The sequence below is a fragment of the Dermochelys coriacea genome, chromosome 12 (genome assembly GCF_009764565.3).
Source record: "Dermochelys coriacea isolate rDerCor1 chromosome 12, rDerCor1.pri.v4, whole genome shotgun sequence".
Classification (NCBI taxonomy): domain Eukaryota; kingdom Metazoa; phylum Chordata; order Testudines; family Dermochelyidae; genus Dermochelys; species Dermochelys coriacea.
The window spans coordinates 15,357,385-15,381,258 of record NC_050079.1 but is presented as its reverse complement, the minus strand read 5'-3'; the positions used below and the strand labels follow the sequence as shown (position 1 = coordinate 15,381,258).

At 40.6% G+C, this 23,874-nt stretch overlaps 3 long non-coding RNA genes across 3 annotated transcripts in view; 2 read left to right on the top strand and 1 right to left on the bottom strand.

The window, feature by feature from the left end:
* Positions 1 to 297: 297 nt before the first annotated feature.
* On the top strand, positions 298 to 23,002 carry LOC122456271. The gene is made up of 3 exons (XR_006275065.1): positions 298 to 760; positions 2,065 to 2,274; positions 22,294 to 23,002. It is a non-coding gene; the product is annotated as an uncharacterized LOC122456271 (long non-coding RNA).
* Positions 10,979 to 23,874, bottom strand: part of LOC119841303 — a 338,866-nt gene continuing 325,970 nt past the window's right edge. Inside the window, exons 4-5 of the long non-coding RNA XR_006275069.1 lie at positions 13,652 to 13,784; positions 10,979 to 12,994 (exon numbers count right to left, since the gene is read on the bottom strand). This is a non-coding gene — a long non-coding RNA (uncharacterized LOC119841303). The remainder of the gene's footprint in view (positions 12,995 to 13,651; positions 13,785 to 23,874) is intronic.
* Positions 13,757 to 18,298, top strand: LOC122456272. Its single transcript, XR_006275071.1, has 2 exons — positions 13,757 to 15,156; positions 15,384 to 18,298. It is a non-coding gene; the product is annotated as an uncharacterized LOC122456272 (long non-coding RNA).

The following is a 23,874-nucleotide window of genomic DNA, read 5'->3' as shown; positions in this document are numbered from 1 at the left end:
TGTGAAACTGTATTGCCACATCTTGGACCCAGTTTCAGGGGTGAATTTCAGCTTTTCAACTCATCTGTAGTTCTGCACTACCGGAAGTGCAGATTTTGCAAGGCACTCAAACTCACCCTTAATTTCAAATTTATGAGTAATCCCATCCTTATTCATCAAAGCACTTGAAGTCAATGGAGTTTAACCACATGCTTAGGGGCCAGAGTCCAATATTTGCACTTTCCCCTCAAAGTGGGTTTCACCCTTATATATACATACATATATAAAATAAATCTTAAGTAAAAATAAAACATTTCTCAGTGGCTCCTTGATCTATGATGCTGCTAGTTTTTCTACAGTAAGGAGATGCAAGGCTAACATGAGATAAGAATGCAACACAGAAATATCAGTGCACTGTAACTAAATACTCTGGACCTTAACTTCTATGAAGAATATTCTATTTTTATCCTAAAGTAATAGATCAAAATACAGAGGCTCTGTCCTCGCAACCGGGGGAAGGGGGGGGGGACGGGGGAAGGTTTGAGTGATTTTAAATCTCTTTTAAAAAATCTTTTGTTAAATCTTCATAGAAATCTCCGGGAAGCTTTCCTCTCTAGGTTTCATGTTCTGAAAATGACTGGAAACCCTACCAGCCATTTCAAACATGTCCACAGTAGTTTTATTTAAAACAATGTGAATAAGTGTAACAAAGCCTAACACTCCATATATAGAAATCAGACTTCAGTTTTGTGAGGAGAATAATGCTGAAACCTCAAATTTAGTAAGTAAATACTTTCATTAAATTAATGTTAATTGTTTATTTAAAAACCTGAAAAGTATTGCATTTCCTTTTACCCAACAGGTTGTTTTAGTCTCTTCCAGACTCTTTGTTTTATATTCAAAATAATTCTAGTAAAATGACAGGACTTTTACTTTTGAGATTTTTTCTGGATAAAGTTTAGGAGCAATTTAAAAAATGAAAAAAACTTTCTCCCTAAGCTTAACAGATAAAAGTTAATTACAACAGAAAAACCTCAAAGAAACTCAGATAATTATTCTAACTAACTCAAATACTTAGGGACAAAAAGCCTTATAAATATATACAAAATCTAAATGATCAAAATCTTCATAGTTAATAGAAATATGAAATTTTCTGTTTGAACTGGAAGCCTGTAAAGGAGCATTTAGGCTAAATACAAAACATAATTTGAAGAAACTTTAGACATGTGCAAAATTACTTTGAAAGGGAAAAAGGAAAAAAGAAAACCCCCAGAAATTAGGCCAGTTTTTAGGCTACAAGCCAACTGTTTGCTCTACTTTGCTTTATTTATTAGTTCTTAAGGTATTTAAAACTTGAGCATTAAAACTGCAGAATGATTTGCAAATGAATGCAGTTGCAGTTGTGAAAATATAACTCACAGCTGAATGTGGGTTATTCAGACAAATGGCTGCTTTGTTAGAGGAGGGGAAGTGAAGTTCTGTGTTAATTTATTACAAACTGCAGCATTTCAACCCTGATGTCCAGGCAACAATGTTTTTTATTTCAAGTAATTTATAAGTACTTCCCATAGCACTTAACAGTGATGTCTTTGGTTGTTTCACCATGGTACCAGAGTGTATATGTATTTACTGTGGGAATTTGTTTTTAATAAAACTGTTGTAAGGCATTTTTATTCCTTCTCTTTGTTACATTAAAACATTCGCTGCATAAGTAATGTATTTTATTCCGACTTGAAAGGCAGCAGATTACGGCCAGCACTGTATTTGGTTGTGTAAAATAATGACAGGGTAAGTAATGTCTCAAGCAAAGCAAGCTATTTCACTCGCCACTGTACCTTTTATCTGTCTTGGTGTGATCAAGATAGACCCAGGACTGGGTTTGTCCTAAGTGAAAGTGAAAAACACGAAGGGGAAATAAAATAAAGGAAAAGAAACCAAATTATTATGTCGGACTAATCAGAATTAATTATAGTAGCATATTTTAGCAATGCTAGTGTTATAATTCTTGAAGACTTTCCATTATAAATGCTTTGAGGGATTTATTACAGGGCCATGCAAATTCATTTTGGATTATTTGGTTTACAGGCTGCCAACTCAGAGACTAGCACACAAATGGACTGCTTAAGGGAATACACAAGTACTACTTCTATATATCCACACCCAGGACTAGGATGGGGCTTTTTGTCATACAAGATTTTTTCCCGATCCCAAAAAAATGAATAGATTTTAAGGCCAGAAGGGACAGTGATGATTATCCAATTTGACCAAGTGATGACAAATTCACCATGTCCTCAGGTAAGCAGTTCAAATGGTTAATTACCCTCACTGTTAAAAATGTATACATTACTAGTCTGAATTTAACTAGCTTCAGCTTCTAACCAAATGATCTTGTTTTGCCTTTTTATGCTAATTAAAGAGCCATCTACCATCAGAAATATTTTTCCCATACAAGGAATAAGTACTTGTAGATCATGACCTCATCTGGAGTAGGGACGTTTTAATATTTTTCGAAAAATTGTTTCACAAATCCCTAGTTATTAGGCCAAAATTGATATTCTTAATTATGATCTTATTTCATTGCTCTCCCCTTGATTTGTATTTGTTCAGTTTATTGTTGCAGATGTCAGGAAAAAATTTATAGGCAGAAAACAAAATGATAGGCTAAATTCAACTTTCGGCATGGCCTACACCACAAAGTTAGGTCAATGTAAGTCACCTGGTCTTACTTTTTGTGCATGTGTTTTTATTCATATTTGTCCCTGGCCAAATATGGATCCCAGATGCACGATGATCAGCCTACTGATGTCTTCACAGTGCAAGTGTAGACACTGCTTGACCCGTGTTGACCATGGGAAGCGAGTGAACTTCTGGCTGGGAGAGGTTAGGCCCTGACTGCTCCTCCCACGCCCCCCTGTGGATCTGCCCTCCTTCCCCCGCTGGAGGCCGGAGCTGCCCCCCCGCCAAGCCACCAGCACCTCCCCAAGTGCTAGGCCGGTGGGCCAGTGGCACATGGCCCCCGAGCGCAGGGTGGGTGGCACGCATCCCCCCCTCAGTGCTCCAATGCCCCCAGCCCCCCCACGACAGGGTGGGCAGACCCAGCTTCTCCCCACCCTGAGCACCAGGTGGTGCAGCTCCAGCACCAAGGGATCCCCAGTGCTGGGCACTCCAACCACCCCAAGTCCTGGCCGCCCTAGTCCTGCCCCGGCAACACTGAAGAGGAGCATCCTGCCTGGGCTGGGGCCAAGGGAAAGTAGAAAGGGGCTTCGGGGAGGAGCATGGGCGGGGCCATGGCGGGCTGCCTGGGGAGGCACAGCCTTCCCCAGCCTATGTGCTGAGCTGCACATGGTGTTGACCATAAACAGTCAGCTATCCTGCTTTGGTCACAATTATAAACTTCACAACCCAGAGGTCACAGACACCAGAAGCCACTCCACCTTTTAAAGCCCCCCAGACATTTTTGAAATACCCTTTCTTAATCACCCACTTGTACAGCCTACCTAACTGCTTTCCCTTATTGTGTGCAACTGCCCAACCAACCATGCCAGCTCCATGCACTAGACATGCACCTGCCTGAAGCAGACAGAAGATATTGAATCTCCTGGGCCTATGTGGAGAAGAAGCCAAGCAAGCACAGCTGCAGTCCAGCCATAGAAACATAGACAGCTACAAAATGATTGCACAGGACATGCAGGCAAACAGGTACAACCGGGATCAGCAGCAGTGCCACGTAAAAGCGAAGGAACTGTGGCACCATGTCATAAGCCAGGGAGCAGGGCCAGATTTCTAGTTAGGCACAATAGGCATTGCATAGGGGCACCAGTGTTCTAGGGGCACCTTAGCTCTCTAAAACTGTGTGCAACATGAAAGTCAGCTGTAGGCTGGGGAGGGGATACTGAAGATGCTGTGCCTAGGGGTGCATAAGGTGTAAATCCAGCCCTGCCAGGGAGGGCACCAATCGATCTAATGCTGAGCCACAGATTTGACAACTTTACAAACTACACGCCACATTTGGCGGAGATCCATCCAGCACCTTGAAAACCACCCTAGATAACTCGCTGGAGCCCAAGACAGAGACCACTGCCATGAACAGGGAGGAGGAGGCGGTGCAGGAAGAGAGAGAGGGGGGATGCAGCAGGGTTACCAGCTGTGCCACAAGCCAGGACCCGTTTGCAGGTACTGGAATAATTTGTATAGTGAGGGTGCTGAAAGAGAATGAACCAAACTGTAAATCCTGTATATGATGGAAATCACTTCAACGTAGGGGGTACTGCAGCACCCCCAGCATCTCTAGTTTCAGCACCTATGCAGTCTAGCCTGCCCTACCAGCCAAGCATAGATGAGCCCAGTGAAAGGGAAGAGAATTCAAGCAAATGTATGCATGCATTTTTTCTTACAAAGTTCAAATTTAAAGATGGTGCCCATCTCATCCCCACTTTAACAAAACACAGGCATTGACTTGTCATTGTTTTACTTGTATGAGACAAGGTAGCAGTACAACAAACAGAGGTAGAATTGGTATCTGCTTTTCATTCCCCTTTTGGGCTAGGCCGCGGTGGTGGGGAGGGTGCGGTGCAGTTTGTTTATGTACATTGGGATGTCCCTTGTATCCTCCTGAGAGATCATTATGAAATTTTTCATGGAGATTCTCTGCAATCTTTTCCTGAAGGCTAGCAGCATATCAACCTGGGCAGCTTCAGGACACCAGCAGCTGCTGTGCTTTCTCTGACTCTGTTACCCTCAGGGGTGAGACATCAGCTAAAATCACCATTCCCTGGGAAAACAGTGCCAATATACAGTGCCAGTGCCCTATATGTTTATAATGGAATAGGGACTGAGATTTTATTGTTTTATGCAATTGATATTTCTCCCCAGCTTCCTCACACTCGCATTCAGAATCATAGAATATCAGCGTTGGAAGGGACCTCAGGAGGTCATCTAGTCCAACCCCCTGCTCAAAGGAGGACCAATCCCCAACTAAATCATCCCAGCCAGGGCTTTCTCAAGCCTGATCTTAAAAACTTCTAAGGAAGGAGATTCCACCACCTCCCTAGGTAACACATTCCAGTGTTTCACCACCCTCCAAGTGAAAAAGTTTTTCCTAATATCCAACCTAAACCTTCTCCACTGCAACTTGAGACCACTACTCCTCTTCTGTCATTTGCTACCACTGAGAACACTCTAGATCCATCCTCTTTGGAACCCCCTTTCAGATAGTTGAAAGCAGCTATCAAATCCCCCCTCATTCTTCTCTTCCGCAGACTAAACAATCCCAGTTCCCTCAGCCTCTCCTCATAAATCATGTGTTCCAGTGCCCTAATCATTTTTGTTGCCCTCCCCTGGATGTTTTCCAATTTTTCCATATCCTTCTTGTAGCGTGGGGCCCAAAACTGGACACAGTACTCCAGATGAGGCCTCACCAACATCGAATAGAGGGGAACGATCATATCCCTCAGTCTGCTGGTAATGCCCCTACTTATACATCCCAAAATGCCATTGGCCTTCTTGGCAATAAGAGCACACTGTTGACTCATATCCAGCTTCTCATCCACTGTAATCCCTAGGTCCATTCTGCAGAACTGCTGCCTAGCCATTTGGTCCCTAGTCTGTAGCGGTGCATGGGATTCTTCCGTCCTAAGTGCAAGACTCTGCACGTGTCCTTGTTGAACCTCATCAGATTTCTTTTGGCCCAATCCTCTAATTTGTCTAGGGCCCTCTGTATCCTATCCCTCCCGTCCAGCGTATCTACCTCTCTTCCCAGTTTAGTGTCATCTGCAAACTTGCTGAGGGTGCAATCCATACAATCCTCCAGATCATTAATGAAGATATTAAACAAAACCGGCCCGAGGACCGACCCTTGGGGCACTCCACTTGATACCGGCTGCCAACTAGACATGGAGCCATTGATCACTACCCATTGAGCCCGCCAATCTAGCCAGCTTTCTATCCACCTTATCATCCATTCATCCAGCTCATACATCCGGCAAGAATACTGTGGGAGACCGTGTCAAAAGCTTTGCTAAATTCAAGGAACACCACATCCACTGCTTTCCCCTCATTCACAGAGCCAGTTATCTTGTCATAGAAGGCAATTAGATTAGTTAGGCATGACTTGCCCTTGGTGAATCCATGCTGACTTTTCTGATCACTTTCCTCTCCTCTAAGTGCTTCAGAATTAGAGCTCCATGATTTTTTCCAGGGATTGAGGTGAGGCTGACTGGCCTGAAGTTCCCAGGATCCTCCCTCTTCCCTTTTTTAAAGATGGGCACTACATTAGCCTTTTTCCAGTAGTCCAGGACCTCCCCCGATCGCCATGAGTTTTCAAAGATTCTTTTCAAAGAATGCCTGACTCAGATGAGAGGAGAAAGAAGAGGACTAGGGAGGACATGTTCAGCGAGATCCTGCAACCAGTGCTGCACTGGACCGCGAACATAAAGCCTGGAGGATTGATATGGCGGATAACGTGGCGAAGGAAAGAGCAGACAGAAGGATAAGAAGCAGTGGGCTTAAATTACAGGAAGGGTGGTTTAGGTTGGACATTAGGAAAAACTTCCTAACTGTCAGGGTGGTTAAGCCCTGGAATAAATTGCCTAGGGAGGTTGTGGAATCTCCATCACTGGAGGTTTTTAAAAGGAGTTTAGACAAACACCTGTCAGGGATGGTCTAGATAAGACTTAGTCCTGCCATGAGTGCAGGGGCCTGGACTAGATGACCTCTCGAGGTCCCTTCCAGTCCTCTGATTCTATGAAACACCCAGGAGTCCCATGAGGAAAAGGGAGAGGACATAATGGATCCTCCCAGGCAGCAAAGTCAAATACTGCAGAACCTGATTGACCTACAGGTCCAAATTCCCACACTATCTACCCTTTCCAGTCCTTGGAGAACTCCATGGTAGCAGGTTCCCATACTTCTCAATATGCCATGAGGCACCATGCGCTGTATTATTACCCCTACCACTCCACACTGGGGAACAAGAAGGAAAACAGAAAAGGAGTAATAACACAGCTGCTACTCTGAAAGAAGGAAAACCACAGCTACACATATATGGACCTGTGAGAACCATGTTCGGTGTATGTAGTCACAACAGATTACATTCATACACTGAACTAGACAGAAACGTTTGCTGCCTTTCCAATTTTCCATTCCGTTAATAGATGTCAAAAGTTTGTATGGCTTTTCCTATTTTATGTATGTTGGTACTCTGCACTATTCTTGCCACCCAGTACATTTTTGGAGTATAAAATTATATTTATTAGTTCACAATACAGGCTGCATAATGCAGAGCAGTGCTCAAATGTAAATGTACAGCAAACACCACAGAACTAACTGATTCATGAAAACTCCCTGTGTCAAGGTTCCTTCCCCACTCTGAACTCTAGGGTTCAGATGTGGGGACCTGCATGAAAGACCCCCTAAGCTTATTCTTACCAGTTTAGGTTAAAAACGTCCTCAAGATACAAACTTTGCCTTGTCCTTGAACCCTATGCTGCCACCACCAAGTGTATTGAATAAAGAACAGGGAAAGAGCCCATTTGGAGATGTCTTCCCCCCCAAAATATCCCCCCAAGCCCTACACCCCCTTTCCTGAGGAATGCTTGATAAAAATCCTCACCAATTTGCATAGGTGAAAACACACCCAAGCCCTTGGATCTTAAGAATAATGAAAAAGCAATCAGGTTCTTAAAAGAAGAATTTTAATTAAAGAAAAAGTAAAAGAATCACCTCTGTAAAATTAGGATGGTAAATACCTTACAGAGTAATCAGATTCAAAACATAGAGAATCCTTCTAGGCAAAACCTTAAGTTACAAAAAGACACAAAAACAAGAATATACATGCCATTCAGCACAACCTATTTTACCAGCCATTTAACAAAAGGAAATCTAATGCATTTCTAGCTAGATTACTTACTAACTTTTCAGATGTTCTGAGAAGTTATGAAGAGCATTCCTGATCTGTTCCTGGCAAAAGCATCACACAGACAGACAGACCTTTGTTCCTCCCCGCTCCAGCTTTGAAAGTATCTTGTCTCCTCATTGGTCATTTTGGTCAGGTGCCAGCGAGGTTATCTTAGCTTCTTAAGCCTTTTCAGGTGAAAGGGTTTTGTCTCTGGCCAGGAGGGATTTTATAGTTCTGTATACAGAAAGGTGGTTACTCTTCCCTTTATATTTATGACATGCCCCCCAAATCACAGATAGGGTGAAACACTGGCTGTGATTTCTTCCTGGAGCTCTAGGAGAAAACAGAATTAATAAGACACATGCACCTCTACATATGCTACCAAGTGTATAAAGTATAACAATATTTTCCACATCTCAAGGACGATTTTAACCAGTGGATTCTGGGAAACTTTCATGGGAGAGTGCATCAGCCACTTTGTTAGAAGATTATGAGATGTGTTGGATGTCTAAATAAAAATCTTGGAGAGCTAAACACCACTGAATAAGTTTTTTGTTATTTCCCGTGGCGGTATGAAGCCACTGTAGTGCAGCATGGTCGGTTTGCAAGTGGAAACACTGTCCCCAAATGTATGGGAATAGCTTTTCCAGAGCGTAGACAATGGCATAACATTCTTTTTCATTGACTGACCAGTTGCTTTCCCTCTCAGACAGCCTCTTGCTGAGAAACACTACAGGGTGGAATTCTTGATCCCGGTTCTTCCTGCATTAAAACTGCTCTCACTACATGCTCGGACACATCTGTGGTTACCTGGAACAGTTTGTCAAAGTCTGGGGCCCTTAACATAGGGTCAGACATGAGTGTTGCTTTAAGCTGGTTAAAGGCCTTCTGACACTTTTTGGTCCACTGAACGGCATTTGGCTGTTTCTTTTTGGTTAGGTCTGTCAGTGGGGCGGCGATTTGGCTGTATTGCAGTACAAATGTAACTGATTCATGAAAACTCACTGTCATATTAATAAATGTAGAGCAAGCACCACATAATTCATAGCTTCAGTAAAACACAGTCTCATATTTATAAACGAATAATATAAATGTTCAGTGAAGCATATACTCATAGTTACAAATGTACAGCAAGCACTACACAAATCCTAACAGCATCCAAAGCTCCAGGCTCAGAGAACCGTCCTGCACACAATACTACTGCGGCTGACTGCTGAAGTGCTTTTTCAAAGCCTCCTTCTTAGCCACTGCATCTGAGCTCTTGTTATGGGTCTTCTGTCTGGCTGTTCAAAGTTAGCAGACAGCTGCTTCACCTCTGCTCTCCACCCTAGCTACGGCTTTTCCCCTCTTTGTCTCACAGATATTATGCAGGAGCAAACAAACAGCTGAGATATTTTTCTCACTGAGATCCAATCGAGTGACTAAACACCGCCAATGTCCCTTCAATCTATCAAAAACACATTCAGCTGTCATTTTGCACCTTTCCTTGCTGCTGTCAATGTGGCCAACTACAGCTTCATGACCCAGGGGAGCAAGGGATAGGCTGGGTTCTCAAGAATCATTATTGGCATTTCAATATCAACAACGGTAATCTACCAGTTAGGAAAGAATATCCCTGCTTGCAGCTTTCTGAATAGGTCTTGTGTTTTTAAAGATGTGAGGGTCATGCACCTTCCCTGATCAGCCCACACTGATATCAGTGAAGAGTCCCTGTGATCCACCAATTCTTGAATAACTAGAACAGTAGCCCTTTCTGGTGACAAACTCTGATGCCAAAATAGGTTGGTGAGTGCCATCTATAGTCCCGTCACAGTTCAGGAACCCCATTGCTGCAATGCTGTGCACATTGCCAAGAGTCACAGTACTGCGTAACAGGAGATGACTGATGGCCCTACATACTTGCATGACAAAGGCCCCCATTGTGGATTTTCCAACTCCAAAGTGATTTACCACTGACTGGTAGCAATTTGGTGTTGCAAGCTTCCAGAGTGTGATCACCACTCACTCCTCTACTGTCAATGGGGCTCTTCCACTATCAGTGATCTCAGGCTGGTGTCCCTGTGCTGGAGGGCTGGGGCAAGCTCAGCACACACATCTAAGAATGTGGCCTTTTGCATCTTAACGTTCTGCAGTCACTGCTCATTGTCCCATATCTGCTTTCCAATGTGATCCCACCAGCCAGTGCTCATTCCTGAGGCCCAGCAGCAATGTTCCACCATCTGCAGCTGCTCCAGGAAGCCCATCAACCACTTGAATTGTTTTTTTGCTATGTCCCTCAGCAAACTATCCCCGAAGAAATCCTCCTGTCCCCTGTTGTTGCGGTGCTTCCTGAGAGTCTGCAAATACAGGGGAATTGTGCATCTTGTATTTACAATGTTCATAAGAACAGAGCTCTGTGGGCTCCATGAATCTGTCAGAGATGCAGACATCAAAAAGTACCATGTCGGTTTGTCAGATTAAAAAAAAAAGTGTGAAAATTATAGGATCTGGATGGCATTAGAAGATGGAGAAAGTTGCTTCCTGGGAACTTGATCCTTATCTCCTCCAGATCCTGTGAGATTCATTTTTACCCCACAACACACTGAATAATTCCCAAAAGTCACTGCTCCGGATAGCAGTGAATAGCACACTGGGATACCTACCCATGGCACATTGCCCTTTGTATCAACACAAGCACTCCTGGTGAGGATGTGCAGCACTGACTCAAGCAGCCAAGTATGCACACGCTCCAGTGACACACAAACTTTGGTGGCTGTACACCAATGTAACTTGTGCCAATCCAAATTTGTACTATAGATATGACCTTAGTGCAAGTCCTTCTATTTCCTTAGCATAATTCCATTGCAGGGATTTAGCCCTAATATACTAGCACTAGATCAAGCCTCTTAATAACATTAGTAACTAATTTTATAATAGAGATTGATACATGTTAATATAAATTGATATGTAACAGAAGTTGATAGATACGGAAATATGTGATCCAGCTGAAGGTAATTCAGATAATGTGCTCCCTTAAACAATAGCAAAGAAAGCAACCTTTTGGGTGTTCTGCTCTAAAACCCAAGGAGACACCAATTATTACCCATCCTAATCTCTTCTCCCAAGAGAGAGGAGAACACTTGTCATGGGCTACCCATTTCTGCACTCCAAGGGGAATGCTGAAGTAAAAAATACTAATGACCTCGTTCTTCCTTCTAGCAGCCTGGACCTGTATTCTTGATTGTTATAAGGCTGGCCTTGCTCCAGCCATTTTCTGTGCTGTAGCATATGTCCTCCAGCTCACACTGACACTGCTTGTGGGGAGCACACCCCAGAACATCTTTGCATAAGGGCTCTCAAAAAATTCTCACCTCCAACGAAATCAAAGAACTGTTTATTGGGTTTGCCTCATATTTTTGTCTTAAATTCTGCAAAAATGAAAGACAGCTTCCCTGTGGAAAAATATCCATTTCAATGACACCTCCACTCCTCCGCCCCACACACCCACCCAAAAACCAGCTAAACTCCTTGTCCAAGCAAATGCAGAAAAATCCACAAGTTCACTCACAGAAAAGCTAAGTATGCTTTCAAATTTTTTCTCAGGATCATCTTTATAAAATCTTGTGAATACTAACAGTCTCATATAGACTAAACTTGTGGCTTTCTCATTTTGCTTCATTTTAAGTAGATTTGAACATGGAATGGTGACAACTTCTCCTTAAATTTGGTTCAATTTGAGACACTGTAAGCTACCTCTAAATAATTCGTTATATTTCCTTTCTGAAGGCAAAACAGTAACACTTAGCATTTTATGGGGCTTTCTGTATTACTAAATTACAACAACAAATTAATTAAATAGGGCAAAATCAGAGACTGACTAGCATGAAAGTCAATCTGTGTGCATAGGGCTTGAATGCTAGCAGCAGTTTCTGCATCTCTGTAAATAGTTCTCTTAACAAAGAAACAGTTTAGTTTTACAAGCATGGAGTTCTCTTATATTATTACACAATATGCAAACTATGAACATGAAATACGGTGCCAGTGATCAGGCTAGTGAGACCCACAGCAAAAAAGAGAGTGTGATCAACAAGCAAACAAAGCAGCAACTAAAAACAGAGCAACAGGCACCATGGAGGAAACTGGGAATGCTGCATTTCCAGTCAAAAAACCTTGCACAAGCATGGAATAGTGGAAACAAGAATTGACTCTGTTCACAGACCTGCCCATGAGAGATAAAGGATAAGTAAAAAAGCTTTCCCTTATTTTCTATCTCATTTGGGGGGAAGGGGGCAGAAGATGAGAAGTGAGTGAGATACTGTTGCTGAGAATACACTGAAACAACTATATGAGTGTTTAATGAACACTGTGACTTAGACAGAATGAGACTATAGAGACCCAAATCCCAGAAGCTGAAGATGGTGCAGATACCTATGTTACAAAGCTGAGAACTCTGGCATCCATGTGTAACTTTGGGGACATTAAAAATTAAATTAGGATTATTTATGGAACACGTGATTTCAGGTTTCAGGAGAGATTATTGAGATAAACAGGCCTAACCCTATAGAAATGCCTCCAAATACCAACGGCACCTGAACTGTCCAGGGAAAGGATCAAACAATAAAAAGTACTAGTAAAGCACAAGCACACAGGCAGGTGCAAGATCAAGAAACCCAGGAAGCAGGACAGAGACAGAATGACTGAGAATGTAGGCAACGTGGTCCAATGTATATACTGTGGAATGCAACACAAAAAGCAGAAAGAAAAATACCCAGCACATAGGCAGTGGCGCAAGGCGTGTGGAAAACAGAACCACCTAATGTCCCAGTGCCGCAGGCATCCCAGGAAGACTAAAGCAGTTAATACAGTAATTGAACATAGAGACTTCCAATGAAGAGGAGGTTCTGCAGTGTGATGTCAGCAGATCCAAAGATTCTCATTCCACATGCACTGCAGAAGAAGGCTGCTGGCTATTCAACAGCCTTATTTGCAACTATGTTCTTGTATCAATGACCGATTTGATTCCATCCGTATTGTGGAGCCAGTTGTAATATAATCCCAGTAGCAAATGAAGCAGGGTCTATAGACAACAGTTCGCTCCATCCCCAGAGCAGGCCCTATTATGCAGTGAAGGAGGGAGGAGTCCTGTGGAAAAATAGCATGCGATCATGTAATTAAAGACTGCAAACTAAATTTTTACAGGTAACCCTGAAGTATCATCATGTGACATAATATTGACACACTCAAAAAAAATTCAGCCTTAGGTAGACTCCCTACATGGAAAATTTCAACCCAAATAGTTAAAATGTGATAAAGTTTGTAAACAACTGAAAACAGGGTCATATAATGGGAAGTGTCAGGAAACCTTAATAATAGAAAGTGCTATCAACTCCACCTACAATAATAGATCACTCCAACATTTGCCATCTACTGTAGATGTCATTTTTTATTTAACCCACTGGATGTTTCCTTAGATCAGCAGTACTGACTGAAACTCATTATGCAAATATCTGTAATCATGATAATATTTTTGAAGCTCAACCCAGAGTTCCATGACAATAAGTACAACAAACTTATAGGACGTACTCTTATGTGCTCTCACATGCACTACAGTGTACTGTCAAATGCAGCACTGCCAGCTCAACCATTCAAAAATCATAAGTCAGGACCCACAAAATTGATGTAAAATCACAAAATCTTAAAACAAAAAGTTTAATTTGCCTTCTGATTTGTGATCCTTTAGGGTACAGTTGGGTCATGTATTTAAGGATGTCTCCATAAGCACAACAGCTAGAAACTTACTTTTACGTAAGATGAAAGCTGATATTTTCACCAAACATGACTTGGTGAGCTGGGACATTAAGAAAAAAACATCAAATATCACCAGACTTGCAATAAAGTTGCAAAAGTTGGCAACACTGCAATTGTAGTACATCTGGGGAGAGAGCAAGAACAATGACAGTTACAAACTCACACCCCTGAGATGAGGTAAACATGTAAAGCTTCTTAAAAGAGCTACCAAGTTTTTTAAGGTGGCAACATTGGGTTTCAACAGCCAGAAACACAAGGCATTTGAATATACAAAAGTATTTTGTGGGTTTACCCTGGCCACCATTACACCTCTGAGACAAGGGCTTAAGTCCAGAATGATGCAAAATTAGTTTAGTGGCTACCTGAGTAGTGGGGAAAGACACGGATAGAGGTTATGGGCATTCAGGGCACACAGGTTCTAATGGAGAGATACACTGGAAAACCATCAAGACGACACCAGCCCTTACAATCAAGCTGAATTCCCATTGACTTCAATGGGAAGTGTTTGTGCAGATGGATTGCATGATTGGATGCAAAGCATTGAAAACTTTGTGACAAGAAGTTCTAGCCACATGCACTATACATGGAGGAAGTCAAATAGCAGCAGTGGATAAACTCAGTCACAGAGAACAGAAAACTACAGACCTCCAAGATACTGCTTATATACTTGAAAAAATGTGACATCTCATCCAAAGGGGCAAATGGATGAGTTATGAGGCTAAAATTCTCATATTTTTATATTAGAAAAATATAGCTTTTCTATGTAGTGAACAGAGAGGAAAGATCCTCCTTCTCCTAACCACTGCAGACAGAAGCAGATCAGCATTTCAGGCTGTGATTATTGTGAGTCAGATCCTATAACTCTGTCCTAATAAAACTCAGACAAGCGCACATTAGAAGCATGTCATTTTTAAGGGTCTTGGACTTCCCACTTCTAAATCAGAATTTTCTCTCCAGGAATTCATGTGATGGTGCATTATAAATCTCAGAGACTAGATTAATCCCCTTAGAGATTACATGAGAAAAACTGCAGGAATCCTATTTCAAGATGAAAAAAATTCTTTCCTATCAACTGGTCTTGTTATAACAGACAGACACACACTCACTTTGATGCCTGCATCAAAAACGTAACAGACAAATGACATGCTTGTAAATATATTCTTCAGGCTGGCATCATAACCAAAACCCTGGATCAGAAAACTCAGTTATATGGCTACATAAAATAATTGTGGAAGAGGGCATGAGAACAGGTGTGAGTATACATTAATCCTGTGCCTGCTTTGAGGGGGGACATTCCCAGCATAGCAAATGGTAAGATAGTGGTATGTCCCCTTCAAGCCTTTCAGTGATTGCACCTAGATGAACACCAACATTTTTGAGGGGTTTGGAATTGAGACCGAATCTAAAATTTGCAGCTGGCACCTGCCTCCATAACAGGCTGAACCAAAAACCTGATCCCGACTCACTCTCTCTCACACTGTGGAGTAACTATCAAAGTCAAAAAGAAAAGGAGTATTTTTGGCACCTTAGAGACTAACAAATTTATTTGAGCATAAACTTTCGTGAGCTACAGCTCACTTCATCGGATGCCTGTAGCTCACGAAAGCTTATGCTCAAATAAATTTGTTAGTCTCTAAGGTGTCACAAGTACTCCTTTTCTTTTTGCGAATACAGACTAACACGGCTGCTACTCTGAAACTTTTCATTACGCTAGGTATCGAAGTCAATGGAATTCTATCCCTGTGTGAGATCAGGACAAGGCCTTCTATATTGGAACATCTGTGAACTTCAGAGAGAACTTCGATACTGGATGCAAATTTTGCAGCTCTGGCCTGACTCTACTTTGGAAGTTTCTTAAAATGCCAAACTGATTGCAAAGAATTGTTGCACACTGGGTAACATAGCCGTTCTCTCCCTTGTGAGCCTAGTTATTCCAAATATGCAGTGACAGTGCAATGACATACTGGAGCCATACGCAAGAAAATGCAGTTGGAAAGCCTAGATAAATGACAAAATAAGGCTATTTCCCCCTTAGTAGCCATTCTAATATTGCCTTGAAGTTGGTTACTTAAAAGCAACATCTTTTACATTTTGAATTTAATTAATCAGCTGGGCTTGTGCAAGTCAAAGCAATACCTCCTTCAAACTTCTGAGTTTTAACCTGTTTGGTTTCTGCTATGTACTACAGTGTTACAGAAGCCAAGATTTAGAGACACACTCACGTCATATTATCTTAAGAACCAGCGACATTAACTGGAAACAGTCCACACATCTCTGTATTGTCCATCAGATGCTTTAAAACCATTTATAAGCTGACAAATACACACAGATTTCTGTGGCTGGAACATCGGCACTTTTTCAACTATTTGTAAAGCATAAAAAATGCCTATTAGTATAAAAATTGAAGAAAAATTACCCGCAGGAGGAATGGGCATTAGCCATGCTTCACTTCCCCCCTTTCTGTTGACATTTGAAGCACTCTTTTTCTCCTCTTTTCTTTCCAATTCACAGTGGGTCTAAAGAGGTGAATCAGTGCACACAGAAAGAGAGAGAGAGAGAGAGAGAGGAAAAATAAAGAAAAGAAAGAAAAAACCGCAACCCTCTTTTTGCCAAGCTGGGTATGAAATATGAAGGCCCAACAATTGTTTGAGCTCAGTGTTTTGGAATAACATTGGTTAAATTATGGATAGTTTTGAATAGTGTCACTTTTTTTTCCCTCTGCAGATGGTTGTTCACACAAGGCGCCTAGCCTGCATAATTGTATCACTAATAAGCAGTAAGGCAATTAGTTGTGTAAGTGTGCTATAATCATTCTAACAGAAGAGATGACGAAGAGACAAAAAAAAGGAGGGGGGACAAAAAATGTCTTTTCTCAATTCATCAACTGACAGCCATAATTAGATATATATAATTGAAAATTTCACAGTAGGGGGGCAAGCTTATACAAATGAATTTTCTTTGCTTCCCTTATGCATTTTTTCCCCTTTGCCTGAACATCCCCCCCAGAAAAAGGCAAAAAATTTGTCATTCCAGGGGAGCGTATACTGTATGAACCACAGGCTGCTCATTCAGAGCAATGATGTCAGAATAACATCCCCTCCACCCCCCAGTATGAAATAGACAGCTTTGAACTGGGCTTTTATTAGCTGTTTTCAGCCAGTAGCAAATAATACCCCCTAGATGATCTATATCAGCTTGCGGATCGTGAAATGTAAAACTCTAGGAGAAGAGGTCACCTTTTTTTCCATTGACATGAAGACGGCTTGTTTTTGGGGAGGGTGCGGGAAGAGCTCTGAGTTATAATAGAGCATTACATCATCAAGTATTATGGGAAGAAGGGGATTTCTTTTGAGCGAAGCCTGATTATCAAAGGCTATAATTAAATTTGGGCTAAAAATGCTCAAGTGCTTATGAGTTTGTGGAAACTATGCACAGAACAGCTTTCCATTGAATTAATCAGCTTGCAAGTTTTCATTATTCTGGACCTTCTCTTTCTAAACTGTAAGCTCACAATCAGAGCCCCCTTTTTTTATCAACAAACTCTCCTAAAATTTAATTGGACAAACCTTAACTGTGATTTTTTTTCCTTAAAGAGAGAGCATGTTAAGTCTGGAGCTTGTTAATTAAGTTCTTTAAATGCCCCCAGCTGTGCAATAAATTTTCAAAGTAACACAACTGCATATTTATTTTTTTTTAACATTTGCTCCCTCGTTTTTCAATTACTAGCTGTATTTGAAAACAAAACAAAAAAATCTCAGAGAATTCCCATGTATCATTGTGATTCTGGCTGGTGAAAATTGGAGAAAGTCAGAAGTTGCATTTGATTAAAATATAACTTGAGATCAAAGGAAATGTTTTCTGTGGCCAACATTACTGCATTCTTCAGAGATAATCCAAGAGTGGGTTGTTTTTGTTTTTAAAGTGTCCTAGCAAGTTATTGTGGCAGATGTGTGCAAGGAGAAAATGCATTCTGCAGCTATTTCACAACGGAAACCTTTTACCTGACACCAGATAAGAAGTGGGCAAATGAATTTATATTTAATCTTCAAATTCAAGGGCCAGGTCTCCAAATTGGTGAAAATCAGTATTGTTTCATTCATTTAAATGGAGCTACGCAAAACTACACCAGTTCAGGTTCTGATCCCAAGACTTAACAATAACTACTGGTGCTGATAAAAGTAGGATAACATGCAAATATTTATTGTCACATTTACTCTTCAACATATGGCCCACTGTCTGTATTTAGGGTCCTGATTTATAACACAGAAAATGCATTAATTGGATCTACACAGTGAAATCCCAGCTTAAATGTTAAATTAAGAATTACGCTTGGAAAATATTCTATAGTACTAATGCTCTTCTGTTTGGAGAGAGAGAGAGAGAGAGAGCGAGAGAGTGTAATATGTGGTCCCCACCCCTCCTTATTAGATCCATATTTTGTGGATAAAAGTTATCATACATAAAGACTTTTAATCTCTGTCAGCTCAGAAAACTTTGCAGAATGGAAATAGCTTAGTATGGTACTAAGCACTGGAAAATAGCATTGGCACCCTTGAGTATCATGGAATCAACAATGAAATGACAGTAGGTGGCTACGCTTTTCCCATGTAGAGTCCTCAGTTTAAACAGCCCACGGCTGCCTCTGATGAAAAGAGCTAACCATGTTGAACCTCAAGAACAGACCTGTTCTCCATGCTAAACAATCAATAGTAATGGGAGGTTGTTACTACAAGGGATACTCATTTAGCTTCCCTCAATTTTGAAGAGCTCCTCTTTAGATTCAAACTAGAGCATTTCACTCAAACATCCCTCATTTTAGACCCCAAATTCCCAATGTTTCATATAAATTTGGTGTCCCATCTCGTTTTTATTGTTGAGAATTACTTAAATCAGAAATAACCAATTGTGAAAGTAAATTTATAGAAAGAGGTAAATATGCTAAAGGGGCAAATCCCATTGGATATTAAATTTCCTGTAGGAATAATTTTTTGGTTGTGTTCCTTGGTTGGATATTTGTCCCACGTTGAATCCCACATTTTGGATCTTTGAAGATTAAGAGCTGTGAACTAGTGTGGCAAATGGAGCAAAAATGTTTAAATGCATGTGACAAAATGCAAGGGACAAAAATTGCTTGCAGCACACAAAGAGAATAAACACATTCCACTTCATACAATTTTGCAATATTTATCTTAGGTCAATTGTTTATATAAATGGAAATAAATGGAATATCTCAGATTCAGCAATAAATAGGAATCCCCAAAATAGTTCTGGTATCCTTTAAATGTATAAAATATGAAATATCACAAACGCATTGAAATTGTGGCTAAATTCTCCTTGCAATTACATCCAGGCAGTTCAATTTACTTTAGGGACCTAGAGGAAATTTGGCCCATACTCCCTTGTGCATCCCCAGTATAGCAGACATTGTGCCTTGCTATCAGTGGATAGAGACAGGAAACAAAACAAAACTCAGAGGTATTCTGCCCTTAAAGACTGTACTGGCCAAGCTCACCATTTCCTTCTTTCTACCGCTCCCCCCACATTTTCTCTTTTACGGGCCTAAAGTTTGAAAAGAGTTTGGTTTTCTTCTCTCATTTTCAGATCATTACCCATTTCTGACATTTTGTTTTCTTTTTCTTGCCTGCTCTTTTTTGAGCTCTATGAACACAGTACTCCACTGCTGTACACAATGTCTACTCCTTTCTAGATGTTGGGATCAGCCCAAAAGCAAATGCCCCTGAGGACTCTTGGGCATCCCATTTAGCTTCTTGCCAATATGAAGGTCACATTCTTGGCTAGAGATTTACACAGAATCCAACCCTTCCAAACCAATTGAATGTAGCCTGCAGTAATTACTAACTTTTCTATCCTCACTCCATTACCCGGGAGCCTTTAGATCTTTAGTCTTGCAGTGGATGTGCTGGTACGAGATAAAGACAAGTCTTTTCTCAGGGTAACTTTTCCAGAATGAATCACCACCCTTTTCTCAAGTGCTTTTGCTTCACATGCTGTCTGGGGGAGGTAACCATGACTCCAGCTAAGAATGTCAGACACGTAACTGAATGAGGTACATGCTCAGTTCCACTATGGAGGGCATCATAAGATCAGCAGAACCCCCACATATTTCAGGAGAACTCCAAGGACATGGATTTGGGTCTAAGTCTATTACACTGTTGTAAAACTGTATTCACGCAAAAAGTTAAGTTTACTTTCATTGCAGCTCTAAACTATTAGTTCTAGTTGAAATTTTTCTATCAAACCCTTTTTTTAGTGGAAAATTGAGTTTTTGATTAGACAAAATTTTTAGAAGAAAGTATCTGCTTTCCTCAAAATTTTCTATTTTCATTGGAAAAATGAAAATATTTAGTGTTCCGTCAAAAATTTTCATTGTTCATATTTTCTTTTCATTTCTTTTCTTTTTTTTCCTACAAAAAGTTGAAATTTTCCAGTGGGGAGAAAATTCCAAACAGTTTGATAAATTATGCAGTTTCTGAAATGAGTTAAGTTATTTCATGTTTTAGAACTTTGATTTGTAAGACAGTGACAAATGATACTTGGAAGCTCACTGATTCAACAGAGACAGGGAAGGTGGCTTATGCTAACTTGATAAAAAACATGGTTAACTCCCTAGTTTCAAACTTCAATTTATATGCCATCATTTTCTGAACAGATGTCATACTTCCTTTGGCCTAGATTGAAACTCTAGGCTCAACTCTGGAGTAATTCTGAGAGGTCTTGTCTCTCAGACACCCCTCTGATTCACAATTCAGCCCTCTTTGCTCCTAGGGAACACTATTACCAATGGCCTATGCCAGAAATTAATTACAACCCACAACTTTGTCTCAGTTACTCTGATCAGCAGGTGGAACCAGCATTCTGCCTATACACAGCCTGTTCCACATCCACATGCCTCAGGGAATGAGTGGCTAGGCTGCCCTGCATTCTCCAGTGTGCCCAGAACTAGGTCTAGGTAGCCCTAGTCCAGGTTGGAGGGGAGTTCTTACTTTTACCTTCCCTGAACAGACTGTAGTTTGAGTCACCACCCAGACCCTTTATATTAAAGAGTGAACAGCAGAGACAACTTCTATCATTGTTATTTAAGATAGTATGATCAAGAGCAGAATTTCATCCTAGTTCCCAAAAGAGACTGACTCACACCAAAATCCTGGATGAAAAAAGCCCCAAACTTTGAATGGTTTGACATACAGATCCAAATTCTGCAATCAACTACTAACCGTTAGAATGCATAAAATTACCCCAAACTGCATGGCTGGCACCTTTGCACTCATGTGAAACCCCCATGACCTTAATGGAATTCCACGCAGGTGTAAGGTAGATAGAATGTGGGATTATGGCCACAGAGAGGATACACATTTGTCAAGCTACAGTATCAATCACATTCCAGAACAGCAAATGAATCCTCATAGTTAAAACCTTTACTTGTTTGTTCAGAATTTCAGGGGGCTGCTTTGTAAGATTTTCCTCTCTCAGCCCCATCTAGTTTTTATAACGATATCATTTTTCATTAGCAGCAACACAATCAGCCATGGACAAGGAAATAAGACTTATTTTGGAGATGTCAGGTTTTTTTAAAAAAAACAAACAAACCATAATGCATTTTTCCTTTTGTTGCAGCAGCTGTCTCAGGTGTTGCTCTCTCTTGCACAATAATATAACAAATCAGATACACTCAAAATATATACCCAGGACTTGAAGTGAATGCACATTTTACTGGTTTTTTCTCTCCCTAGAAGAATGAAAGGTTTTATTTTATTTTATTTTATTTTAAAGGAGGATTCTTGGCTGCATTTCCATGGTACACAATGACACATTTGATCCTTTGTGTTTCTAACTAAGTAATGACATAGTTCCTCTAACCCATGAAAAATGTTGCGTTTGACCAAACAAGAAAGGATGAACTTCTGGGAAATTCTATTCACTGGATCTTGAATTAGACCCAGAACACTGGGATGTGTCCATTCTTCCTGCAGCCCCCTGCCAAACCTGGCTATAGCTCCAGCGGCACTGCATTGTTTCTTCCTTATTCACTGGATACAGTAATATCAACACAAACTGTTCTCAACTGCTGAAGGCTTGATTCTCAAACATATGGATACGTTGAAAATTAAATTGCAGGGTTTATTTGAATTTATAGACAGCTCAGTGAATGTATTTTTGAGATACAGTCTCCGTCAAGGAGATAGATGTCACCTGCCATGAGTAACATGATTCTCTAATGTTAAAATGCCACATTCTCTTTGTAGGTAATTTTTATAGAATCACTTCCCGCAAAGATTTGGGTAATGAACACTTGAACATCTGTTGTTGTTTTTTTAACTCCTCCCCTCTCCTTTCCTGAAAAATCCTGATTTGGATATTTCTTTACTGAATGCAAAACTCCTCAGATCAATTAATCTCTCATGATAATTTCAAGACTCTGGTTTGGATTATGTTGGTATATTATTCTCTCCTCTTTTATTAAAGTTCTCACGTTTTCCGTTGGAATGTGGCAGGGCAGAGTAGAGGAGGGCCATGTTTGGCTGTATTAAACAGTCTGCTTTCCTCCTTGTAGTCTGTTGCCTGGCCATGTAATGCAAGAATAGATACAAAGTTGGTGTTTTGTCTTTTTGTAGCCCAAGCCTCATTGTTACTGCAGATTATTAAAAGTCTGAAGTGAATGATGCTCAAGAGTCAGTCACCAATGAACAAAAGCACATCAATAATTTTTCAGTGTAAGCATTGCATTACCTTATCATCATATCCACTTGTGATTAGAAGGTTTTTTTTTAAAAAAATCTTTCAAGCAATTATAATTATGGTCCCCTCACAAGTCACACCCAAGCGATCTTCATGGCTGAAGAACCCCATTCTCTGACCTCCACCACTTGGACTGAAGCATTAGATTGGACTATGATTAAATATGAGTGGATAGGTGGTATCAAATAATTCAACCAATATAGATCTTTTTCCCGTTTGTGTTTCTATCTGCAAATAGGCTGTTATTACAAATGTGTTTGTTACTTGAGATATTAGGAAAATTCTACACAAACTTAATTCAGTTGTTCACAATCAAAGTCTTTGATTATTTGCTATTTATTCTGTGATTTTGTTTATTTAGATTTATACTTCATACACACAGGAGTAAGAAGCTCTCCCAGGCTTTAGTCTGTTTTGCCATGTACATGGAAAGTAAACCCAATTGATTATCACTCGTTTCACAACCAAAAAATAACAAACCAAAGATGGAGTCAAACCCAAACAATACTCTCTCTCCAACAAATACCAATCTATTTCATGCTCCTCCCTTCCCTATAAGGTTTAGGGGTGAATAATACAATCCTCACTCATGTGGGTGACAGGTTTCAGAGTAGCAGCCGTGTTAGTCTGTATTCGCAAAAAGAAAAGGAGGCACCTTAGAGACTAACAAATTCATTTGAACATAAGCTTTCGTGAGCTAGAGCTCACTTCATCAGATGCATTCATGTGGGTGAGTAACATTACTTGTAAAATATTAAAAGAAGAAACTAGATTATATGGGTACCTCTTCTCAAGCTAAAGCGTAGTTAACATATAAGAAAGGAAGCTGCTAGTAGTTCATTTACCATGAAGGTCCCTCTAATTTGGAATTTATTCCCTCTTCCCCAGTTTTAAATACCTCGAATAAATGGAGATTTTCTGATCACATGGCATAGATAACAGGCGACATAGTCAGCTGCAGTGAACACAGGTATGCTGACCTACCACAGAGGAGGATATAGCCCTGTATTTTTAATTGATGACAAGAACACCTAGTCTGGGCTAGCACCCAACTCCTCTGGTGCTTTGAAAATTCCAGCCATGGTGCCTCGGATAGTTTTTAATTTTTGCTGGAAAGACCATGAAGGTTCACGCTGTACTAAAATCAACATTCAGCATCTCCAATACTTTGGTTCTGCCCAGGCAAGGATGATCATTTTTCTGACGGACCTGAAATAACACTCTCCACAAAATATATATAAACTATTGAGAAATATTTTGGCCTTTTGAAAGTGAAAATTTTGCTATAGCTTTATAACTTAAAAAACCCCAAACAGCTCAACTGGTGACATTTGCGCAATTCAGTACAATTTACCACCAATGGAAAGCTAATTCTACCAGTCTTGATTCTGACATGAATTTCATTAATTTTTCTGTCAGTGAACTATGTTGCCTCAGTTGTGATGGAATCCATAATT